This window comes from Canis lupus, chromosome 37 (genome assembly GCF_011100685.1).
Source record: "Canis lupus familiaris isolate Mischka breed German Shepherd chromosome 37, alternate assembly UU_Cfam_GSD_1.0, whole genome shotgun sequence".
In the NCBI taxonomy this organism is placed as follows: Eukaryota; Metazoa; Chordata; class Mammalia; order Carnivora; family Canidae; genus Canis; species Canis lupus.
In genome coordinates, this window is record NC_049258.1 from 12,219,103 (window position 1) to 12,240,169 (window position 21,067).

General features: G+C 39.1%; 1 protein-coding gene, 1 non-coding gene and 2 pseudogenes across 5 annotated transcripts in view; 1 reads left to right on the plus strand and 3 right to left on the minus strand.

Annotated features, from left to right (window-relative positions):
* The window catches only part of RAPH1 (Ras association (RalGDS/AF-6) and pleckstrin homology domains 1), a 101,805-nt gene extending 82,441 nt beyond the window's left edge, over nt 1–19,364 (minus strand). For all 4 annotated transcript variants that reach the window (XM_038585437.1, XM_038585436.1, XM_038585438.1 and 1 more), the window contains exon 1: nt 19,267–19,364. The gene's annotated coding sequence lies outside the window, so the exon portion shown is untranslated. The remainder of the gene's footprint in view (nt 1–19,266) is intronic.
* On the minus strand, nt 6,038–6,218 carry LOC119867983 (annotated as a pseudogene).
* On the plus strand, nt 11,662–11,752 carry LOC119867991. The gene has a single exon (XR_005385483.1). It is a non-coding gene; the product is annotated as a small nucleolar RNA SNORD81 (small nucleolar RNA).
* Nucleotides 12,623–14,831, minus strand: LOC106558311 (annotated as a pseudogene).
* Nucleotides 19,365–21,067: the final 1,703 nt, after the last annotated feature.

Below are 21,067 nucleotides of genomic sequence, written 5' to 3' on the forward strand. Positions count from 1 at the left end.
AATAAAAAAACATTAATAAAGAATAAGGAGAAAGGAATCCAAGTATATTGCTAAAGAAAGCCAACATGAAAGAGAGCAGAGAAGGATCAGAGAAAATCTATAAAAATGACCACAAAACAAGTAACAAAATGGCAATAAATACATATCTATGAATAATTACCTTGAATGTAAATGGATTAAATGCTTCAATCAAAAAAGACAGGTGACAGGGTGGGTAAAGAAACAAGACCTATCTATACGCTTTCATTCTGAAAGACATCTGCATTTTGAAAGTGAGGGGATGGAGAAACATTTACCATGCAAATGGATAGTAAAAGAAAGCTGGGGTAGCAATACTTATATCAGAAAAATAGACTTTAAAACAAAGACTAACAAGAGATCAAAAAGGACACTACATAAAAGGGACAATCCAACAAGAAGGTATAACAACTGTGAATATTTATGCACCCAACATGAGAGTACACAAATATATAAAACAGCTAATGACACACGAAAGGAAATAATTAACAGTCATAAAATAATAGTAGGGGACTTTAACATCCCACTTAAATCAACGGACAGCTTATCTAAAAAGAAAATCAACAATGAAACAGTGGCTTTGAATGACACACTGAACCAGATAGATTTAACAGGCGTATTTTGAACATTCTATCCTAAAACACCTTCTTTTCAATGCACATGGAATAGTCTTAAGAATAGATTACATACTAGGCCACAAAACAAGTCTCAACAAATTAAAAAAAAAATGAAGTCACATCATACCTCCCTTCTCATCACAACACTATAAAACTAGAAATCAACCACAAGAAAAAATCTGTAAAGAGTATAAATACATAGAGGCTAAATATCATGCTACTACACAATAAAATGAGTCAATCAAGAAATCAAAGAATAAATAAAAAATTACACAGAAATAAGTGAAAATTAAAACACAATGATCCAAAATCTTTGGGATGCAGCAAATGTGGTTCTAAGGGGGAAGATTATAGCAATACAGGCCTACCTCAAAAAGCAAGAAAAATCTCAAGCAACTTAACCTTATACCTAAAGTTAGAAAAAAGGACAAACAAAACCCAAAACCAGCAAAAGGAAGGAAATAATAAAGATTAGAGCAGAACTAAATGATATAGAAACTAAAGAAACAACAAATCAATGAAACCAGGAGATGGTACTTTAAACAGATCAACAAAATTGATAAACCTCTAGCCACACTCTTAAAAAGAAAAAAAGAAAAGAAAGAGAAAACCCAAATAAAATCATTAAGAAGAGAAATAACAATCAATGCCAATTATACAAACAACTCAAGAAAATATTATGAAAGTCTATATGCCAATAAATTGGAAAACTTAGAAGAAATGGATCAATTCCTAGAAACATATAACCTACCAAAACTAAAGCAGGAAGAAATAGAAAAGTTCAACAGACCAATTATGAGAAAAAGAATTCATTTAGTAATCAAAAAACTCCCCAAAAAACAAAAGTCTAGGACCAGATAATTCACAGGCAAATTCTAGCAAACATTTAAGAAGAGCTAATACCTTTACTTCTCAAACTATTCCAAAAAATGAAAGAGAAAGAAAAACTTCCAAATTCATTCAATGAGGCAATCACCCTGATACAACCCTGATACCGCCCTGATCAGATAAGGATACCCCCCAAAAAAGAGAACTACAGGCCAGTATCTCTCATGAGTACAAAAGCAAAAATCCTTAAGAAAATATTAGTAAACTGAATCCAACAATATATTAAAAAAAGAAATAAAAGGCATCCAAATTGGTAAGAAGTAAAACTCTTTTTTTTAGAAGTAAAACTCTTAATATTTGCAGATGACATAAAATATATATAGAAAAATCTAGAGTGAACAAAAAAACTACTAGAACTGACAAATGAATTCAGTAAAGTTGCAGGATACAAAATCAATGTACAGAAATCTGCTGTATTCCTATAACTAATAACAAAACAGTAGAAAGTGAAACAAAACATCCCATTTACAACTCCACCAAAAATGATAAAATATCCAGAAACAAATTTAACCAAAGAGGAAAAAGACCTGCACTTTGAAAATTATAAAACACTGAAAAAAGAAATTCAAGACAATACTAAGAAATGAAAAGACATTCTAGATAATAGGTTGGGAGAACAAATGTTAAAATGTCTGTATTGGGGCACCTAGGTGGGTCACTGGTTGAGTGCCTGCCTTTGGTCAGGTCATGATCCCAGGGTCCTGGAATGCAGTCCCAGATCAGGCTCCCTGTGGGAAGCCTGCTTCTCCCTCTGCCTATGTCTCTGCCTCTCTTTTCCTGTCTCTCATGAATAAATAAATCTTAAAAAAAAAAAAAAAAAAAAAGTCTCTATTACCCAAAGCAATCTATAGGTTTAATGCAGTTCCTATTAAAATACCAAAAGCATTTTTCACAGAACTAGAACAAACAATTCTAAAATTTATATGGAATCACAAAAGACCCCTAATAGCCAAAATAATCTTGAAAAAGAAAAAAACTCCAAGTATGCAATCCCAGATTTCAAATTATATTAGAAAGCGGTAGTAATTAAAACAGTATGGTAATGACATGAAAGACACAGAGATCGATGGTATACAATAGAAAATCCAGAAATAAGCCTATAATGATATGGTCAATTAGTCTTTTATAAAGCAGGAATATCCAACAAGAAAAAGACCATCTCTTCAACAAGTTGGTATTAGGAAAACTGAACAGCTACATGCAAAAGAATGAAACTGGACCACTTTCTTACACCATACACAAAAATAAACTCAAAATGGGTTAAAGACCTAAATGTAAAAAAAAAAAAAAAAAAAAAAAAAAGACCTAAATGTGAGACCTGAAACCTGAAAGGAGAGCATAGGTAGTAATTTTTCTGATATCAGCTCTAGTAACATCTTTCTAGATTAAGTCTCCTGAGGCAAGGGAAATAAAAGCAAAAATAAACTATTGGGACTTCATCAAAATGTAAAGTTTCTGCACAGTGACAGAAACAATCAACAAAACTAAAAGGCAGCCTATGAAATAGGAGAAGATATTTGCAAATGGACATTTCTCATAAAAGGCTAGTACACAAAATATATAAAGAACGAATATAATTTGACACCCATAAAACAACCTAATTAAAAAATGGGCAGAAGACATGAATAAACATTTCTCCAAGGACAACATACATCCAGATGGCCAACATACACATGAAAAGATCAACACCACTCACCATCAGGGAAATACCAAAGAAAAACTACAATGAGATATCACCTCACATCTGTCAGTATGGCTAAAATAAAAAACAAGAAACAAGTGTTGTGAGGGTGTCAACACAACTGCTGGTGGGAGTACAAACTGGTGCACCCACTGTGGAAAATAGTATGGATTAAAAACTAAAAATAGAACTACCCTACAATCCAGTAACTGCACTAAGTTACAGGGAATCTAGCTATTTAAAGGGTTAAATATGGTCTCCTCCCCCAGGCAATTTTATTAAAATCTCCAACAGAAGTTTTAGCCATTTATACTTTTTATTTTCAAATTAATACACCTACATGCAAGAATATTTTAAATCTGAGATGTTTGCATTTTACACATATGCATGCGTATGGTAGGGGGAGGTATTAAAGAAGACAAATTTTGTAAGAAGGATACATCTGACATTTCCAGAATAATTCCTATTCTTTTGTCATAAGCATTCATCAAACAGCTGTTATAGCTAATATATTTTTACCTGATTGTTCATGATTACAAAAAGATTAAATATGTTCTCCCAAAAAGCTTACTAGAAGTAAAAATCATTCATAGGTTCTATTAGCAAATAATCATCTAAATTATCTACACAGATGTCATAACATAGGAGTTAAAGTATTTTAGGCAATTCTCCATTATAAGACAGTATTATAGCTAACACAGCTAGTATATCTTTATAGAAAACACTTACACACTGTCAATAAACATAAACAATGCTGTTATTTAAAATTCTTTAAAAGCTTCAGTTTGTAAGTTAGAAATAGAGCTAACCTATGACCCAGCAATTGCACTACCAGGTATTTACCCTAAAGATACAAATGCAGTGATCCAAAGGGACACCTCCACCGCTATATTTATAGCAACAATGTCCACAATAGCCAAACTGTGGAAAGAACCCAGGTGTCCACTGACAGATGAGTGGATAAAGATGTGGGGGGTGTGTGTGTGTGTGTATACATATATATATATATATGTATACACACATATATATGTATATATATGGAATATTATTTAGCCATCAAAAAGAAAGAAATCTTGCCACTTGCAATGATATGGATGGAACCAGAGGGTATATTTATGCTAAGTGAAATAAGTCAATCAGAGAAAGACGATAATCATATGATTTCACTCAGATGTGGAATTTAAGAAACAAAACAGAGGAGCACGGGGGAAGGAGGGAAAAATAAAGATGAAATCAGAGAGGGAGACAAACCATAAGAGACTGAATCACAGGAAACAAACGAAGATTGCTGAGGGGAATGGAGGGGAGTCGGGGAATGGGGTGACTGGCTGATAGACATTAAGGAGGGCATGTGATGTAATGAGCACTGGGTGTTATATAAGACTGATGAATCACCAAACTACCTCTGAAACTAATAATATACTATATGTTAATTAGTTGAATTTAAATAAATATTGTCTTTAACAAAAATAAAAAGGTTTAGTGATCAGAAGACAATTTATTTTTAAAGATTTTATTTATTTATTCATGAGATACACAGAGAGAGGAAGAGAGAAGCAGAGACACAGGCAGAGGGAGAAGCAAGCTCCATGCTGGGAGCCCAAAGTGGGACTCAATCCTGGGTTTCCAGGATCATGCCCTGGGCCGAAGGCAGGCGCTAAACCGCTGAGCCACACAGGGATCCCCAGAAGACAATTTTTAACAGACCTCTGAAAGAATACAATTTCCATGGATGAAAAATTTCACTGAATATGCTGCCAACCTAATACTCCTTATCCTAATAATTATATTTCTAGAAATGAACTAAAGAAAAAATTATTATTGATTTCATAACCATCAAGTTGGCCAAAATAGTAAGTCTGATAAAACCAGAGGTTGGGGAGGGTGTGGAACGGGAACACTGCTGTAGGGACATATATTATTCCTCATCACGTTGGAAAGCCATTTGGAGATTACATATCTAAAGATCCTTGGACACCTCTAACTGTCCAACTATTTAAGAGACAAATGTCAGGGAAAATGTAAAATAAATTTCACCACAGCATTCTATCCCTCAAAAGGTGAATAGAAAAACTGGCTGTCTGTCATCATAAAACGATGAACCAGATCTACAGGAATCAACATGAATATGGTAAAACAATACTGCTAAGTAAAAAACTGAAAATTTTAGAAGGTAAATATAGTTTGTTTACATATAATTCAAAAGCACAGAAGAACAATAAGTAAAATTTTATGGATACAAATGTATTAAATGCACTAAAACATGAAGCAGAACAACACAAATTGTTACCTGGGGGGGGGAGGATTTCTGTTGTAGCTGTTTGAAGCAAAATATAAACAACTCTTTGAAGCAAAATATAAACAACTGATTACTACTGTTGATAAGTATGTAGATGTCTACCATGTTTTATACTTTGACTTAAAATATTTCAGGGGGTCCTGGCTGACTCAGTGGTAGGAGTGTGTGGTTCTTGATCTCAGGGTTGTGAGTTCAATCCCCACAGTGGGTGTAGAAATTACTTAAATAAAGTAAAAAAAAAAAAAAAAAAGTTTCAAAATTAACAACAAATCTATTTAGTTTAATTTATTTACTTAAACCGTTTCCACCATTTGTATAATTATAGTTCTATTCATGCTCCTCATGGAGTGGAAGACCATGGTGTGTGTGTGTGTGTGTGTGTGTGTGTGTGTGTGTATTTATCTCCCTCTCCAGGCAAGGCACAAGTCGCCCACCTCGACACTTGGAGGCAGAAGCATTCCAGTGCACACAATCCCAAATGATACATTACCCTACTGTTCGAGCTTGACTTTAGATATCAGAGTATTTCCGCAGAGGGGGTGCACTGTTCTACAATACCATACTGATGCATGGAGTGGACAGAGCAAGCCCCTATGCCATCTCCCTGCTTCAAAAATCCATTTAATATATTGTTCTTGGATAGAGAACATACCAGATATTAAACTGATAAGAACAGATGCTACACTTGATCTTAGCCAAAAGGCTAAGAAGTGATAAAAATTAATTTTAAGATGAAATTCAAAACATGGACAAAGATGGTGAACAAATACGTTCATTAAAGACAAATATTTTTTAAAAAACAAAATGGGTAAAAAATAGGGGGAGGGCAACTAAATATCCTACAAGAAAAAACTGAGTAAACTGGGGTGTGCCTAATGCCCATTCTGGATATTAACGCAGGTGTTGTAAATTATTCATAAAGTATTTAATGCATGGGAAAATGCCAGTGATGTAACATTAAATGAAAGAAGCAAAACCAAACTGTGCATACAATAATGAGCTATAAAAATACATACATACAAAGATGAGAAAATATACCAAAATTTAAACTGTGGCCATTTGTCGGTGGTAGGGCTGTGTTTTACTTTCTTGTTTTTACATCTTTAAATGTTTCATATTCCCATTTTATTATTATTATTGAAAGGGGGGAAAAAAAGAGAAGGCAAACTGCAAATTCAAAATCTTCTGGTAAAAACTTATGCCCCAATTAAACTGATAAGATCCTGCTTTACTTCTTATTCTAAAAATACTGGACTATGTCAACAAAGATAAGCTTCTTTAAATATTAATATTCACAACCATACAAGCCAAAAGAATTATGCCAATAATTATATAGCTGTATATTTCTACTTTAATGTTTCTAAAGATACTGGTTTAATCTCTTCTACTTCTGGTACTGTCACACAAAATACATGGTCCCTTCATCTGTGCATCAGATAAGGTCATCATATGGAAAATCTCCATACCAAATTTTAATTTATATCATAAAAATAAGCATGTGTAATTAATCATTTAGCTGTAAGAAATGACACAAATAGGGCAGCATGCAACGCGCACATATATATTTCATGACAACTGAAAAACAGAAAATACTGTTGAGAGAAACTAAAGACCTAAATAGGCAGACACACTATGTTGATGGGCTGGAAGATGCAATACTGTTATATGTCAACTGTCCCCATATTGAATTAGGTATTCACTAAGTAATTATAGCCAATATCTGATTCCAAAATTTAGATGGAAAAGCAAATGAACCAGAACAGCCAAAAACAATCTGGTTAAAGACCCTGGGGCAAACCACCTGCCTTTACGACTCACTATAGTCTAAGGAATCAAGACAATGTAGTAATGGCAAAAGAATTGAGAATTATACCAATGTAAAAGAATGAACAGTCCAGAAATGGACTCGTTTTTATATTGTCAAATGGTTTTCAACAGGATGTCAAAGTAGGTAAGGAGGAAAGGAAAGATTTGTTTTTCTAGAATTACTGAGATACAGTTGACAAAGTAAAAGCATTTTTTAACAAATGATGCTGGAAGAGAGAAACATAGTGGGGGCAGAGAAGCCTTGACTTCTTCATCACACCATAAACAAAAATTAATTCAAAACGGATCACAGACTGAAATGGAAAAGCTAAAATTATAAAGCTCCCGGGAGAAAACATAAGATACCCTTTGCAACTTCAGTGTAGACAAAATTTATTAGGACAGAAAAGAGTAAGCCATAAAAGTAAAAACACTTTGATGAATTCCAATATAAAAACTGCTCTTTGAAAGGCACCGTTAAAAAAAATAAAATAAACAGATGGGCGCCTGGATAGCTCAGTTGGCTAACCATCTATCTTCAGCTTAATTCATGATCCCAGGGTCCTGGGATCGAGTCCTCCCTGCTCAGCGGGGAGTCTGCTTCTGTCTCTTCCTCTGCCACTCCCCCACAGCTTGTGTGCTCTCTATCTCAAGTAAATAAAATCTTTTAAAAAATAAAACAGGCAAGCCACAGATAAAATACAAATATATCTGATAAGGGACTTGTATTAAGAATATATGAAGACTTGCTACAACTACATAATAAAAAAAAGACAACCCAATGTTTTAAATGGGCAAAAGAGAAATGCCTGAGTGGCTCAGCAGTTGGGCATCTGCCTTTGGCTCAGGGTGAGATCCCAGAGTCTCAGGATCGAGTCCCATGTCGGGCTTCTTGGGTGGAGCCTGCTTCTCCCTCTGCCTGTGTCTCTGCCTCATTCTCTCTCTCTCATGAATAAATAAAATCTTTAAAAAAAAGAAATGGGCAAAAGACTTGTAGTCACTTCCCAAATGGCTAATATGAGCCTGGAAAATTGCTTTATATTATTAGCAATTAGGGAAATGCAAATTAAAAGTACAATGAGATGCTACTATATATGCATTACAATGGCCAAAACGAAAGACAGTACCAAATACCGTTGAATATATAAAATGATAAAAATTTGCGCTTAAAAAAATAAAAATTAAAAAAATTAAAAATACACCTACCCTATATAAACCAGCATGTCCTCAAAGGTATTTAACCAAGAGAAATAAAAACATATATCCATGAAGAGACTTGTACACAAATGTCATACCAGTTTTATTTGTAAGAACCAGAAATGGAAGCAGTCCAAGTATCTATCAACAGGTGAATAGATAAGCAACCAACAATATGGAACAATATAAAAAATCATTATTCTGCTTGAAAATAAGCCAGATGACAGAGATTGCAAACTAATCTATAGTGACAGGTTATCCAGAGTCAGAGGTGAAGGGAGAAATGACTTGCAAAGGGGATGAGGAAACTTTGGGGATTATGGGAAACATGTTTACTATCTTGATTGCAGTGACAGTTTCACGTGTGTATGAAAACTTATAAAATTGTATACCTAAATGTATACAGTTTATTATATGGAGATTATACTTCAATAAAGTAAAAGAGAAATTTTTCACGAAACAAGGGAACCAGAAAACTATAGCAGAATAGAGTTGAGGGTCATGGTTGTGGCTACCCTTGCGAGGCAGTGGTACAGGGAATCAGAGATGGGGGAAGTTCTAACACACCAGTAATTTTTTTTTTCATCTGTGTACTGGTTACACAGGAGTATTCAAGTTGCAAAAGTGTACACTTGTGATAGTATACTTTTCTGTACATTGTTCTTTAATACAAAGTTTTTAGAAGAGGAAATAACATCTACCTATGACCTAATAATTGACTCCTTTATCCAAGAGAAATGAAACACTTATCCACAAAAAAGAACTAAACAAAATATTCATAGAAGTGTCCTTCAAAATGGTCCCAAACTGGAAATGGCCCAGATACCCATCAACAGGAAACTGGATAAACAATGTATGGTATATTCATGTATTTATAAAATTGAGTATTACTCCAGAATAAAAAGAAACAAACTATTAATATATGCAGTAATATGGGTGGATCTGAAAACATCATGCTGGGTACAAGAAATCAGGGACAAAGGAGTATTTATGTATAATCAACTAATACAGTTATAGAAAAGGCAAAATTTACCTGTGGTTGCAATTGCTTCTAGAATGAGGAGAAGTCAAAAGAGAGTGGGGAAAGATAAAGGGTAGAGTCATGGAAAATGTTCTGTATCTGCTAGAAATGTCAGGGGAAAAATGCTTACTATGGACATTGTAAAATATCTATCAAAACTAGTGAATTACTAAATTAAATGCTTAATGGGTTCCTTTAATTCACCTTGAATAATTCCCCAAAGCATAATGCAAAATCCAAATTTAAGCTTCTGAAAAAAAGCCAGTAATTTCAATTGTGGTGAAGAATACACTTTATTTAGGTCTCACTTTGCTGAAATTCATCTATTTTTCTTCCATGAATATCACTTTCCAATTAGTAAAAAAAATGAGAATGTCTTGCCCTGAGTGCTTTATTTTTAAGATGGCTTCATATAAGAATATTACACACTATGAAATAGAACTTAATCTGAAAGGCTCATTAACAATAGTAAGGTTGTACAGTGGTTTCCAAAATGGAGGTGATTGTACCCGAGGAGGTATAGTGATGATGATGTATGGGATATAAGACCTTATTAGGAGTTCTTATATTTAATCTGTATTATAATACACATATTTATTTTGAGTATAATATAATGGAATAGAATATACAGGTTTCCTTAACACACAAAATGACACTAACCTCTTCTCTATGTCACCTGTCAGACAATCACACAACTGAAGTATTCTGGTATGAAGCAATTCTAAGTATTCTGAAGAGAGTGACAGTATTTGCTAGCTTCTTTTTTCAATAATGAAATAACCCACCTTTTGGGTTTTGTTTTGTTTTAAGATTTTATTTATTCATTCATGAAAGACACACACAGAGAGGCAGAGACATAGGCAGAGGGAGAAGCAGGCTCCTCACAGGGAGCCCAATGCACGACTGGATCTCAGAACCCCAGGACTATGCCCTAAGCCGAAGGCAGATGTTCAGCTGGTGAGCCATCCAGGCATCCCAGAACCCACCTTTGTGGAAGCTGCTACAAGAGACAGGTGTTCCAGAGAAGAGTTTCAACAGTAAATAATTTCCTTAATAGAAACAATATTTGATGGGGGCGCCTGAGTGGCTCAGTTAGTTAAATATTCAAACTCCTGATTTTTGATGCAGGTCATGATTCTAGGGCTGTAACATGAAGCCCGTGTCAGGCTCCACACTTAAGATTCTCTCTCTCCCTCTAACCACCGCCCCCCATCGCCTCCCTCTCAAAAAAAGAAGGAAAAAAAAAAACATTATTTTGTGGGAAAAGTGTATTATATAATCCTTCATGAAGCATCTGTTTTGATTTCAACAAAACAAAGTTGGGGGCAGGAAAGTAAAGTTTAATTTCAAAAGCAACTACTGAAGCAAAAGAGAAGATAAAGTAAGAAGACAGTCAAATGTTACAATATTTTATTGATGTAGTTGAGGAGTGACCATAGCATTTTGTACTAAACAGATTTATCAGTTGTTTCATGGCAAAGTATTTAAAAAGAGATGTCAAAAACTTAAGAATTTATCTTTTACAAAAAAAGTCTAAATTTGCTGACTTTCTGTGGTAACTATTAGTCTTATGCTACGTAGCCATTGTTTTTAAAAACAAAAAATTGGTTACTCTGTACCTTAAAAATAAATGAGACATTTTAAAACTTGGCAAGAAATAACTGTATTAAAAAAAAAAAAAACACAAAAACAATGTGTCATCTTGAACTACTGTACCTGATACTATAAAATCAGAGAAACCATTTTCAAACTCTCAAACTCTAAGTGCTTTTCAAAACAGTTTTCTATGGATTTTGAACACACTGATTAAAAATATATAAATGCAAATCCTCACATTGGTTTGCCTAGGAAAAGCAAACCCTACTAGCCAAATCTGCAAAATTGGTGTATGGAAATTTTTTTTAAAGATTTTATTTATTTATTCACGATAGATATATATATATAGAGAGAGAGAGAGGCAGAGACACAGGCAGAGGGAGAAGCAGGCTCCACGCAGGGAGCCCGACGTGGGACTTGATCCCGGGTCTCCAGGATCGCGCCCTGGGCCAAAGGCCGGCACCAAACCGCTGAGCCACCCAGGGATCCCCGGTGTATGGAAATTAAACAATGATTGTCTCCATTAAGAAAGCATAGCCCAAATACATGATGATCTCATTGCAACTTGAACTCTCTCACTGATCATTTGATGATTAAAAAAAAAAAAAAAGAAAGCATAGCCAAATATGTACTCACTCTTTCCAGGTATATATCTCTATATGAGCTGCCTTTTAATTAAGACAAACATTAAAACCAAGTACCAAATTAAACAAATTCAAGATCCAGACTTTGGAATTTCTTTATTTCTAAGTAGTAAACCCAAGATTTTTCAAACATAATGCAATATATTCATTGCTCCTGCTTTAAAAAAAATATGTATTTATTTTAAAAATTTAGAGTAAACAAAAAGGTTTTTGAGCCATTACTAACATTTATAAAGTACTCCATTCACAGATGAGGGGATCACTGATTCCCTTCACTAGTCTCTATAGTCATTTGTTATAAAATAAAATAAGCCAAATAACCCAAGAAAGAATTAGTCTTTATAAATAAAATTAACATTATTAGATTTTAGTGAATCCTTTCAGGAAATCTAATACCAACTGTAAATAATTCTTCAAATAATAGTTTTCATAAAAACCTTTTTTATTGAATTCCTATTCTATGTAAGGGACTGAGAAGCATTTCAGATGAGTGAAAGGCCCAATACTCCAAAATTCAGGGGGATTTAAGACAGTATACAATTATCTACAACACAAGGAAAAGCAAGGAAGGTCTAGAGAAACGAAGAAGAAAACAATTAATTTTGCTTGGTGTCTACAGCTTCACAAAAGAGATGGATAAAGCTGGGTCCCAAAAGGTAAGGGTGATTTTGACTAGAAAAATTAGGGAGAAGACAGACTGAGAACCATGGATAAAAGCATTTACAAGTTGGGATAAAGAATATACAGTATTGGGGATCCCTGGGTGGCTCAGAGGTTTGGCGCCTGCCTTCAGCCTAGGGTGTGATCCTGGAGACCCTGCATGGAGCCTGCTTCTCCCTCTGCCTGTGTCTCTGCCTCTCTCTCTGTGTCTCTCATGAATGAATAAATAAAATCTTAAAAAAAAAAAAAAAAAAAAAAAAAAAGAATATACCGTATTTTTCAGGTCAGATTATTAGCTGTTTTGCTGTACTGACTTAGCCAACCCCTTTCTTCACATACCAAACTAAGCAACATGCTTTTACAGGTATTTTCCAAAAAAGCATGTAATTCTTAAGTACAGTTACAAAATTGATTTATTGCAATTCTACAATATTTGGGCCTACTTAATATATTTACAGTTCTAATTTTTCCCAGCTTCATCATTCTTCACCAGGAGGTTTAAATGTTAACTGTCACATAATGACAAGACATCAATTATGAACCTTCCAACTTTGCTTTTCTTCTCACTTAAAAGTATGGCTTACTTGTCCCTTCTTTTCCAAACCTAATAGCTTCACTTGTTTTGAAATCGTAATACCTTGTGCTGCTTCTTGGACTCTGCTCCCTTGATTACATTCTCTAGTGATTCCTTGTATCCCTCACTTAAACTCACAATCTTTCTGTTTTGGAATGAATACCTAGCTCTTTGACTTCTCTATTATGTCTAGCTCTGTCTAAAGCAGAGAAACAATATGTATTTTATTACTAGCAAAATCTATACTGTTTTAAAAGCCAATTTGTAAATCAACAGTGATGCATTTTAAGACATCTGCCTCAACATATGGTAAACTGTATTTTAAAATAACAGCAGAAGCATGGGATGAAGCTTTTAGAGATCATGTAATCTGTGGGTTTTCTAATATTTCCTGACAAAACTTTCCCAGATGAAATCTTCATAGATCATCTCAAATATGTGGAGCTGACAAAAAATGTTGCTAATACTATTCTATGTTCAAATATATCAATTTATTACTAACTTGAAGAGACCAATTAAAGATTAAGTATGTCAGTCTTAAAACATTCTAAGCAACCCATTTATTACCATAAAGTTTTATTTTGATTTCACCCAGATAAATAGTTCCAAGTGGGTAGCAGCTTTTGTAGTGTCAGGATATGCTTCAATTAAATTGATTAAAAATTTTTTAAACAAGGAATTTTTTTCTTTCAAAATTGGTTTGGAATGTGTTATGATTTTCAATGTGTGTATGTTAACCATGCAACAAAATCTTTATCAACGTTTTGAACAGCTATTGAAAAAAAAACAGTGATTCAGCTATTACTGAAATGGGTTATTAACAGTTTTTCGAAACTTAAATTGGGACAAACAGCTAGAGTGAAACATAATGCTGTCATTGGGCGCTATGAATTCAAGACTAAAGAATTAATCACCAGCCCTCAGATGGAAAACCAGGTGCAGAGCTGACCCTTTCTGGATATAGTAAACAGAAAGGGTGAGGCCATCTTTCAGTTTCTTGCCTCCAAAAGATGAACCTCTCTGCTTGTCAGGTGGGGAAAGATGCCTTCTTTATCTTGGATCTTAGGTTCCACATTTTTTATGTCACTGGGTTCCACCTTCGGAGTGATGGTCTTGTTGGTCAGAGTCTTCATGAAGATCAGCATATGCCCCATCAGATGCAGGACCAGGTACAGGGTCAACTCTTTCTGGATAATGAAATCAGAAAGAGTGCAGCAACCATCTTCCAGCTGCTTGCTTGCAAAGATGAGCCTTTGCTGTTGTTTTATCTGGCAGGGGTGAATGCCCTTTCCATCTTGGATCTTGGCCTTCACATTTTCAATGCCATCACTAGGTTCCATCTCCAGGGTGATGGTCTTGCCAGTCAAGGTCTTCATGAAGATTTGCATTCTAATCTGCTAGTGAATGCAAGGACACTGAATCCAATCATGTGGAGTCACCTCCACGCCCAACAGATACCTGTCAATGCCAACTGCTTCTGAACTAAAATTTATATACGTACATGAGGGTGCCAGAACCATTCAATGGAGAAAGAACAGTCCTTTAAAAAAATGGTGCTGGTAAATTGCATATGCACATGTAAAAGGATGAAGTTGGACCCTTGCCTAACACCATACATAAATACGAACTCAAAATGAGTCAAAGACCTAAATGTAAGAGATAAAACTATAAAACTGTTAGGGAAAAAACAAAAAACAAAAACAAAAAAAAACAGGAGAAAATCTTCATAACATTGGATTCACAATGATTTCTTGGACGTGGCACCAAAAGCATAAGCAGCAAGAAAAAATAATCTGACTTCATTAAAATTAAAAACTCTGTACATCAAAGGATACCATCAACAGAGTAAAAAGGCAATTCATGAAATAGGTGACAATATTTATAAATCATGGATCTGATATGAAATTAATATCCAGAATATATCAGGAATTCCTACACCTCAACAACAAAAACTTGATTTTAAAAATGGACAAAAGTGGGACACCTGGGTGATTCAGCGGTTGAGCATCTGCCTTCAGCTCAGGACATTATCCTGGCATCCTGGGATGGAGTCTCACGTTGTGCTCCCTGCAGTCTGCTTCTCCCTCTGCCTATGTCTCTGCTTCTCTCTTCCTGTGTCTCTCATGAATGAATGGATAAATAAATAAATAAATAAAATCCTTAAAAAAGAAAAAAAAGAAAAATGGACAAAAGACTTGGATAGACATTTCTACAAAAATCAAAACCCACAAATGGTCAATAAGCAATTGAAAAGATGCTCAATATCACTAATCATTAGAAAAATGTTAAATCAAAACCATATGAGATGCCACTTCACACTCACTAGGATAGCTATTATAAAATAAAAGAAAACTCAGAAAACAACAAGTGCTGCTGAAGATGTGGAGAAACTGGAACCCTTGTGCCTTGCTACTGGAGTGTAAAATGCTGTAGCTGCTGTGGAAAAGAGTATGGCGGTTCCTCAAAAATTAAACATAGAATTACCATATGATTCAGCAATTCCACTTCTGGGTATATACCCCAAAGAACTGAAAGCAAGGACTCAAACAGGTATGTGTATGACAATGTTCAGAGCAGCAATTATTCACAATAGCCAAAAGGTGAAAACAGTAAACATCTATCTACAGATGAATAAACATTGTGGTATATACACACAATAGAATAGTTTTCAGTCTTTAGAAAGGAATGAAATTCTGATTCATGCTAACATGGTTGAACTTTGAAGACTTATGCTAAGTGAAATAAGCCAAATACAAAAGAACAAATATTGCATGATTCCACTTATATGAGATTCCTAGAATTCATAAAAACAGGAAGAAAAGTGATTACCAGGGGCTAGAAGTGGGGGTGGTACAGGGTTATTATTTAAGGAGTAATTTCAGTTTGGGATGATGAACAAGTTCTGAAGATAGTGATGATGGTTGCACAACTCTGTGAATATACTTAATACCACTGAAATGTACACTTAAAAATGATTAAAATGGTAAATTTCAGGTTGTATATTTTACAAAAAAAAAAACTTATGTGTGCCATTTATTTTATTATGGTGGCAGTATAAAAATGTGGCTAAGAATACAAGCTTAAAAATTATGCTGCTTGGTTTCAACCCAGCTCTGTCACTTTATAAGCTCTGTAGTTTGTGCCTGGTCTGCTCAGACAGTAAAACAACCTACTTCATAGAATTATGGCAAGAATTAAGTAAATTTTACACGTAAAGCATTTACAACAGGGCATGTCATTTAGTAGTCACTTTTAATTACCACAGGTTTAAAATATATTTTTAATGAGATTTAAGTGAAACATCTACAGAACCTTGAAACTCCTCAAAACTCCAGAGTTCAGTAAAACACACTTTGAAAACCAGTGATCTAATCCAAATTTCTCACTTTACAGGTAAAGGAAGAAACCAAGATAAGAGATTTGCCTGAGGTCACATATCTTGTTTTGCTAATATTAACTTTCCTAAAGTAAGAGTCTGGAATTAACAATACTACTGCTGACACTGAACTACTTCAGAACCAAGGCAAAGCCAAGAGATTCTATAGAATCTATGAAAGTGTGATGTCATCCACCATGCTAATCTTTATTTTTTGTTAATTTTGTTTTAGAGACGGGTAGTCTACATAGGAGAGGAAGAGAGAAAAACTTTAGCAGGCTCCACGCCCAGAGTGGAGCCAGATCTCACAACCCTACAGTCATGACCTGAGCCGAAATCAAGACTCTAACACTTAACTGAGCAACCCAGGTGCCCCTCACCATGCTAATCTAAAAAATACAGTAATTATTAATGGGGTGAAAACCAAAAGACAGCAAAACCAAAAGAAAAGTCATTCTAATTATTCTCAAAGACATGGTTAAAAAAAAAACCCTCCTCTGAGAATAAAGTGTTAAAATATTAGTGAAAATAAATTATTTGAGGCACACTACTCCACTCCTTTTAGCCAATTACTATATAATCTTAATGAGACCTCTGAGTCTGAAAAATCAGCTGCTTTTTCTACCAAATAGAGCTAATATTCACCATGAGGAGACATCTACAAATAATTCTTTATTAAATTCAAACAGAAGAGAGCGGCAGTCCAAATCACACAAAATGTCTAATCCAAAAAATCATGTATTAAAGCTTTGTAGACATTTTTGTACTTACTTGAATAGGGCTAGATCTGGTTTCTGGGAAATTCACAACACAAAAAGCAAAATAACAGAGACAATCTTTGAAGGTCAGACTCAACAAGAGCTAAAAAGCTTTGGAGCGTCTCTATTTTGCCCTTCCTCCATTGGTCTTACTTCCCAACTGGGCTCTCAAACGGTAGTACCAACCTCGGCCTGGAATGTCCTCCCCATCTACATCAGCTGAAATCCTACCCCTCCTTCTTTTAAAATCCTAGCCCATTCATAAAGGTTCCACTTAAATCTGGCAGCTTCTGAGATTTTCCCCTCAGCGCTCCCACTCTAGCATTAATCTCTCTCCTCTTTGCTCCCCTATTTTGTAGCTTTATTCTACATTTTATTATATAATGCATGGGTTGCATTACAACTATCTACTTTAACTTCTCCCCCCCCCCCCCCCCCACGCACACACACCTTACCCCTAGGAAAATCCCAAGAGCAGCTGGCTGGGGGAAGAAAGGAATCAACATTTGCCAACACCTCAGTACCTTGAAAGGTGCTAGGCATTTTTTTTTTAAAGATTTCATTTACTTATTCATGAAAGACAGAGAGAGAGAGATACAGGCAGAGAGAGAAGCAGGCTGCATGCAGGGAGCCCAACGCGGGACTCCATCCCCAGTCTTCAGGATCACGCCCTGGGCTGAAGGCGGCGCTAAACCGCTGGGCCACCGGGGCTTCTCAAGCATTTTGCATACATTATCCCATTTAATCTGTGGGACAACCACGCGGGGGGGGGGGGGGGGGGGGTAAATAGGTGGGGTTATTCCCATTTTACTGATAGGAAAGTACGATTCAGAGTTAATAGCTTAGCTGTCACACTGCTAGCCAATTCCAAGGGTTTCCGGAGCCTCTGGCTTGCCTGGCTTCCACGAGCTCTCTCCAACCACTCCGTGCTGCAGGTCCTGTCCACTTTGTGTCCCTCACTCTGAACGATTCGCTGGATTTAATATTCCTATGAGCTCACCGCCACCTATTATTTATTTATTTTTAATTTTATTTATTTATATTTTATTTATTTATTCCTGAGAGACACAGAGACACAGAGAGAGAGAAGCAGAGCCACAGGCAGAGGGAGAAGCAGGCTCCATGCAGGGAGCCCGAGGCGGGACTGGATCCCGGGGCCCCAGGGTCACGCCCCGGGCCACCCGGGGATCCAACCCCACCCCCCCTTTGAATAACCCGTTCACGCCCTATCCCTACCCTAGCCCGCTCCCTTCGCGGTTCCCACACAGCAGGTTTTACACACCGACACACGGGCGGCCTCCCACGTCTCCAGGACACAAGGCTGCAGGCACATCCACCCTTACCGGGAGGTGAAGTGAAGACCTTTCAGATTTTCCGCAGGTTTCCCCAAGTGCTCTCCTCACAGGATTCAAGACCCCCTCACCGCCCCCCCCCCCACCCCTACACACACCCGCGAGGCAACATTCGCTGCGACGCTTGTGCCCCTCGGAAAGGCTCTGGCTTCCGCGCTCGGAAGCGCCCAGGCTCAGGCGGTTCCCGGCTCGCGCTGCGGGGACGCCCTGACACCCGCGAATACCCCCCCCCCCCACCTCCGAGCGTCTTCGGACCGAGGCCTCCCGCACCGGCACACTGCCGCCCCTCCCCCCGCCCCCGGGAATTGCAGTTTGGATTTCCGGCGGGAATGCACACCGCCGAGGGGACTGCGGGCTCAGCAGCCCGGGGGCAATTGCTCAGCCCGCTGGATCAGAAGAGGACGCGCAAGGCGCCCCGCGTTTCTCCATCTCTGCGCCGAATTCATTTAGGGAAGATGAGGGGCGGGGGGCGCCGGAGCCCCGGGTGCTGCGGCCAAGCCGGGGGGGGGGGGGGGGTCCCGGCCGCCGGGTCCAAGGCGAACCGCACCCTCCCCACGCGGGGCCGCACCTCAGCACCTCATTGTCTCGCTCGGGCGCTGCGCCCCGCCGCCGCCCCGCTGGGCGTGGTCCAACCGGCCCCGCGGCGACCCCGCCCCGGCTCGGCCGCCCGCACCGCGCCCGGATGGCGGGGCCCCGGAGCCGGGAAAATGGAGGCGGGAGCGGCGGTCCGCGCCCGGCCGGCCTCCCCGCCCGCCGCGAGGGCGAGGCTGAGCACTCACCGCGGCTGCTGCTCGATGGTCCGGCGGCCGCCGCTCCCCCTGCTCCCGCCGCCGCCGCCGCCGCCGCCTCCTCAGGCGCGGCGCTCCTTCCCCGGAGACGCCGCGAGCGCCCGCAGCTCCCGCGCCGCGCGCAGCGTGACTGACTGACTGACCGACCGACGGGCGGCGGCGGCGGCGGCGGCGGCGGCGGCGGGGGCGGGGCGGGGCGCGCGGGCGGGGCGGCCGCAGCGCCCAGCGGGGGCCGATCCCAGGGCGGCCGCGTCCGGCCGAGACGCAGAAGGCGGAGCTGAGGGCCGGGCGGCCGACGGCCCGACTGCCTCGCGCCCGGCCGCTCGCTGCCCCCGCCCGCCGCCAGCCACTCACTTCCGGCGCCGCCGGCCGCGCCCGCCCCTCCCGCGCCCCCCGCGCGCCCCCCGCGCGCGCCGCTCGCCCTCCCCGCGGGCGCCGGACCGCACCCAGCCGGGCTGCCCGCGGCGCTGCCCCCGCCCCGCGCGCCTGCGGACCGCCTCCCGGAGCCGGTGAATCAGGGAATGAATGAGCGAGGCAGGAACGCCCCGGTGCCGGCCCACCCCCGGCTCGCCTTCCGCTGGATGCGGGCCCGGTGGCCTCCGGCCCTGGGCGTGGGACTCCCTGGAGCCCCGAGCGGACCCGGCGGGCCCCGTGAGCCTGCACCTACGGCTCACCCACGGCTCAGGCGCCCCAGCCACACCTCCGATGCCTCGGGCGCTTAAAGGACCCTGGTCGTTGCAGTCTGAGGCTTATGGTCCTGGCAGTCTCTGAGGCTTATGGTCGTCGCAGTCTGAGGCTTTTTTTTTTTTTTCTTTTAAGGAAAACCCATTTTGCCCGACAACTTTTCTGTATTTTCATGCACGACAAGCTTTTGGAAATTGCGCAGTTCCGTTATCATTGATTACTTTTGACCTTTAAATTTTGCCTATTTTGCATTTTTTTTTTAAGATTTTATTTATTTATTTGTTCTTGAGAGGCAGAGACACAGGCAGAGGGAGAAGCAGGTTCCACGCAGGGAGCCCAATGCGGGACTCGATCCTGGGATGACGCCCTGGGGTGAAGGCGGGCGCTAAACCGCTGAGCCAGCGGGGCTGCCCGCGTTCTTAATTCCTATCACCTCCTTGCTGAAATTGTGTAGGGATAAGGAGCTGGCATTTTCCCTTGATCACCAAGCTCTCAATTCCTCAGATACTGCTTATTGTGATGCAGGCTGGACTTAGACTTTTAATCTTCAAGTTTTATATCATTATTTTGACCTCCTGAAGTTGATCAAAGGAAGGAAGAAGTAGAATTAAGTCATTTTTTTGCCTGGCTACATGGAAAGTTCTGATGACAGCATTAAAACAACTGATCAGGGGCACCTGGGTGGCTCAGTGGTGGAGCATATGCCTTTGGCTCAGGTCATGATCCCGGGGTCCTGGGATCGAGGCCCACATCGCATCAGGTTCCCCACGGAGTCTGCTTCTCCTTCTGCTTATATCTCAGCCTCTGTATGTGTGTGTCTATCATGAATAAATAAATAAAATCTTTAAAAAAAATAAAACAACTGACCAATCGGAAGTGTGATCTGGAATCTGTTTCCGTGAACATTCCTTTATCACGTCTGCCCATCTGCTTGCCGAGTATCTGCAACTTGAATTTTCACAGATAAAGAATTGACTGTACATTTCTGACACTTGGACTCCCTGAACCAGAGTGTTCATTTCTCTGTCCTGGGGCCATATCCTGGTTTGGTTAATTGCATCCCCCTTTTTCAGATATTCTTGAGGACTTCCAAATGGTTCCAGTCTTT